The sequence below is a fragment of the Sardina pilchardus genome, chromosome 19, assembly GCF_963854185.1.
Source record: "Sardina pilchardus chromosome 19, fSarPil1.1, whole genome shotgun sequence".
NCBI classification, from domain to species: Eukaryota; Metazoa; Chordata; class Actinopteri; order Clupeiformes; family Clupeidae; genus Sardina; species Sardina pilchardus.
Window position 1 is genome coordinate 19447924 of NC_085012.1, and position 5000 is coordinate 19452923.

The 5000-nt window shown below is 48.9% G+C and overlaps 1 protein-coding gene across 6 annotated transcripts in view; it reads left to right on the forward strand.

Annotated features, from left to right (window-relative positions):
- Window positions 1-5000, forward strand: part of znf438 (zinc finger protein 438) — a 36863-nt gene that overhangs the window by 5131 nt on the left and 26732 nt on the right. For 3 of the 6 annotated variants that reach the window (XM_062521366.1, XM_062521370.1, XM_062521371.1), the window contains exon 2: window positions 1335-1417. The exons of 1 other annotated variant lie outside the window; for it this stretch is intronic. The gene's annotated coding sequence lies outside the window, so the exon portion shown is untranslated. Of the gene's footprint in view, window positions 1-1334; window positions 1418-1750; window positions 1855-5000 lie in introns of all 6 variants that reach the window. 2 more of the 6 variants (XM_062521369.1, XM_062521368.1) reach the window with 2 other exon arrangements.

Genomic DNA, 5000 nt, shown 5'->3' on the forward strand with positions numbered 1-5000 from the left:
TCATTTCAAGTATGTGGGCTATGTGTGTCCTGTGTGAGTGTGTGTGTGTGTGTGTGTGTGTGTGTGCGTGCATGCATGTGTTGACTTCTGCGGTCTTGGGCAGCCCGTGCAGTACGTGAGGATGGGAGGGGGGTCAAGCTCAGGGTTGCAATAGGAACGTAACACCCAATTTAGGGCCCTGTGTGTTGGACGTGTCCTTGGGGGAGACGGTTTCTGCCTTGCTACCCCTCCCCCAACGCCAACACCCAACAGAGCGAGGATTTGCAGGTTATGATTAATATTCTCATACTTACAGCCGTTTTGACTACAGCTAGTTTAACCAGCCTGTAGTGAGGCCAGTCAATCTAGAATTAGCTGACAGTGTGCACAAGTCAGGGCTTGACATGAATGGTTGCCTGGTTGCCCTTGACTACCAAATTGTTTCAAGTGGCAACCAGATTTGATGGGCTTTGGCAACCAAAGCACCACTTTTAACCACTTTTAAAATGTTGAGCCCTAGCACAGGTGCATAGTCAGCAAGCTGTTCAACATTAGCTGCCCCAGTTAGCTAGTGAGGAGCCGGTTAGCGAAGGCTAGCCAGCTGTGCACTACCCCCACAGTTAGAACACGTTGGTTAATAGTCTCTATGCCTGCACTCTGAGTTAGCCGGCCTTGTGTTCAGTAGTCAACCACAAGTCAGGTACATCTGAATAATTGTGGACTTGCATCGTGAATCAGTTCGTGTCAGTGCTCACACGCACACACACACACACACACACACACACACACACACACACACACACACACACACACACACACCTGCTACAAGAGAAGTGCATAAAGGTGTTGAATTATCCATGTGCTATGGAGCGCCAACCTGCCTGGAGTCGGGGCAGTAGTTCATTGGGAGCTAAATTGCGTCTCTCCCGGTGACAGATTTCACTTCCTGTCTCCCCGAAAGCTTTGAATCCTGACGGCGTGCTGGTGTGAGCCCATGAAACAGCCTAATGAGCCAGAAGACTAAGAGAATATGTCAGGGGAGACTAAAGAACGGTGTACTTAAACACTGACAGGAAAAGATATGGGGAAAAGAGCCAAAATGGGCCTGGTAACTGTGTGTGTGTATTTATGTGCGCTGTGTGTGTGTGTGTGTGTGTGTGTGTGTGCGCGCGTGTGCGTGCGTGTGTGTGTGTGTGTGCGTGTGCGCGCGTGTGTGTATGTGTATGTGTGTCTCTTAGTGAGTGTGGGAGATTAGGGGGTCTTAGTCAGTCTTACCCAACATGAGTGAGCACACACACACAGACACACACACACAAACACACACACACTCACTCACACTCTTTTCTCTCTCCTAGTAGCCGGATGTGTTGGTAACCACCCTAATAACTACCTCTCACTCTGGAACACACAGCAGGATGAGAAACTGGAGCTCTAAGTGGTGAGAAAACCACTACTCTACTTTCTCTGAAATTATCAGTGTGAGTGTGTGAGTGAGAGAGAGAGAGAGAGCGAGAGAGAGAGAGAGAGAGAGAGAGAGCGCACGCGTGTGCGCGTGCGTGTGTGTGTGCTCTCCAGTAATGACCTTTTTGTGTGATTGTGGTAGGTGTGCATTTGCTAATGTGTGCATCTGTCTGTGTGCATCGGCCTGTGTGTGTGTGTGTGTGTGTGTGTGTGTGTGTGTGTGTGTGTGTGAGTGTGTGTGTGTGCATGCATGTGTGTGTGCGCGTGTTATCACCTGCTGCATGCTGGGCCCCATCTCTGCTCACAACAGGAAGTGATGTTTGGTGTCATACTGCTGGAGGGCAGCGGGGTCGCGTAAACAGATTGAGCATTCAGTCCTGGACCTGCATGCAGCCCTGCTGACCTCAAATCAGTGTGAGTCCCTCACTTCCTGCCTGCGAGCACGTCGAACTCCCCACCACCATGACCCTGGGTCAGCAAGCGCTCCTTTTATGGAAGCAGAACGTTGGAGAGTGCAGGTTGACTAAAACGGCTCAGTTTTTGAGTGTGAGCTGAGTCTATAAGGACACAGTATTCGATGGCAGCACGCACCTTGTCCTGTCTTACCCTCTTGTCTATGGTTTTTATGGGTGTTTATACCGGCTTTCTGCAGTTTTAACGGGAACTGCGATTTCAGGCCCAAACCCTGCAGCTCTACCTGTATCTCAATGTAGCTCAATCTGTGTGTGTGTGTGTGTGTGTGTGTGTGTGTGTGTGTGTGTGTGTGTGTGTGAAATGAATAAACCTTGAACTAATGACAAGTGATTTGAAAGGCTGCTTGAAAGGTTTTTTTTTGTGCGCACCTGGACGTTGTTAAACAGGTTCTTATAGGTCCCCTGTTGTATGTCATAGCTCTGTAACCTCTGTAGCTCATCATAACAGGAAGTGGGATGGATTGACGGACGGTGAGTGGAGAGTGTAAACAGTTAAGGCCTCTGGTGCACGTTTGGCCCCCTACTCAACTTCCCTCTTCCCCTGTCCTCTGCTCTAGTCTACAGAAGTGAGCATCCATGCTATATTTAGCCCCAGTTCCTCTTGAGCTGCTGCTAGCCTGTAGGCCGATAGCCTGAACATGCAGGTATGGACATTAGCACCAGCCAGCCACCAGCCAAATGCTTGTCAAATCTGCAAGTGGCTGGTAAATAGGAGATGGAAGAGATAAAAGAATGATTTATCATCACATTCCAAGTGGCTGGTAAATTTGACCATTTGAGTGTCTGGTAGATTAAGTTAATCTCCAACCCTGTGGAATGGTTGCCAACCGGATTGGTCTGGCTGTGTGCATCAGGCATGTTATTAGCATCAGGCATGTTAGCAATAGGTTTTAACCCGCCTGCTAGCACGCTCGCTTCCCAACCCGCGGTCCTGCAAGTTGCAAGTTGGAGCCCGGGTTGGTTCAGAACTGAGCCGCATGGTCCACAACTCAACACACAGGTCACACCTGCTGTGCTGACGTTAGTGTATGATGGGGAACAGTCAGACTGCAACTGCGGTTATATTCCGTAGCAATTGATTACTCGAATCAGTCAGGCAAATCTTTGGCGATGATGTTGTTTATTCACTCGGATGAACAGCACACGTAGTTAATGATAATGATAATATGCCAGCATGGCACAGGTTTTTACACACTGGCACAGACTAGCGGGCAAAGATGGCACCAGCCAGAAACACCAAAGAGCTCATTTTAGAGCATAAATCACCCTGACACACAGCTCATACTGTAGCTGACATGCGAGGCTGACATTAACTAAACAGGGTTTGAACTGACATCACATGGATAACGACTAACACCGTTATAAACAGATAGCCTAACATGGAGTAGACCTGGTCTTCTGTTTTAAGATCAGAGGGAGTGCATACTCGCCATACCACAGAGTGTCCACTGCACTGACCCTTGAACAGGGAGTGTGTGTGTGTGTGTGTGTGTGTGTGTGTGTGATCAGTGGCGTGGGTTTGCCAGTGACCCCAGCTGGTTGTGTATCATCATAAACACATGTGACCCGCGGAGGCTGCCCGGGCTCCTTCCTGTCCCACCCAACCCAAGACAGCACGCTTAGCCCCACTGGCTGTCTGCTGCTCAGAGGATGAGCATACCTAACAACACCCCCCACCACACACACACACACACACACACACACACACACACACACACACACACACACACACGCGCATTCGTCTCCTCATCTCTCTCTCTTTCTCTCTCTCTTTCTCACACACACACAAATCTCTTAATCTCTCTTTCTTTCTCTTTCTCTCACTCTCACTCTCACACACACTCACACACACACACACACACACACGTCAGTATCTGCTTTTTAGTGGATGAGTATACTTACCCTCTCTTCTCTCTCACACACACACTCTCTCTCTCTCTCTCTCTCTCTCTCTCTGCCCTATTCCAAGGCTACACGGATCACATGTGAGGTAACGTTATGCCTCCCTCCTGTCTCTTGACGAGTACATAGCACAAGCAGTGGGAGGACACATGAGCATCCACACACACACACACACACACACACAGCACCAGGTTTATGATCTGGGGCAACACCTTGATCCAGAGTGTTGAGAGAAGGAGGGAGAGACTTATCAGTTGAAAATGGAAATAATGAGCATATCGGAGCATAATATCAGAAATTATACCCTTCGTAAATGTGTGTGTGTGTGTTTGTCTTTGTGTTTGTATGCCCTTGTGTCCTCCCATTGCTTAGTGATGAGCAATTATTTCCCCATGTCCATCTCACTCTGCCTCTCTGTCTGACTTTCTCTCTGTGTACAGTGTGTTATCATCCAGCTTTCAGTCTGCAAGGCTAATGCTGTGTGTGCGTGTGTGTGTGTGTGTGTGTTTGACAGTGAGATATTGGTGTGTGTGTGTGTGTGTGTGTGTGTGTGTGTAATGAAAGCAGTCTGAGCATGGTAAGCAGTATGACTGTGCAGATTTGATCTGCATGATAAATGGAGATGCCAGACCACACTGTGTGTGTGTGTGTGTGTGTGTGTGTGTGTGTGTGTGTGTGTGTGTGTGTGTGTGTGTGTGTGTGTGTGTGTGTGTGTGTGTGTGTGTGTGTGTGTGTGTGAGATGGCTACAGAGCAGTGCAGTTAGGGGAGGGGGCAGTAAGGGTGTGTGTATTTACATGTGTGTAGGAGGCCTTACACACACCATGTGGTGCCTCTGGTCTACTATGGGGGTCCACCTGAACCGTTCAACTGGCTGACCAGAACCTTTGAAACACACACACACATACACACACACACTCCCCTCTTTCACTCACCCACTCACACTCACTCACCCACACATGCACACACACACACACACACACACACACACACACACATGCATACACAGACAGCCTGTGTGCATCCACAGACATATGGGCATGTGAAATAGCCTGCAGCACCATCACACACACTTCCACACAAGTCACCCAGAAATTACACACATTCCGCCGGTTGTAATGTCTATACACACACTTTCTCTCTCTCTCTCAGACACGCACACACACACACACACACACACACACACA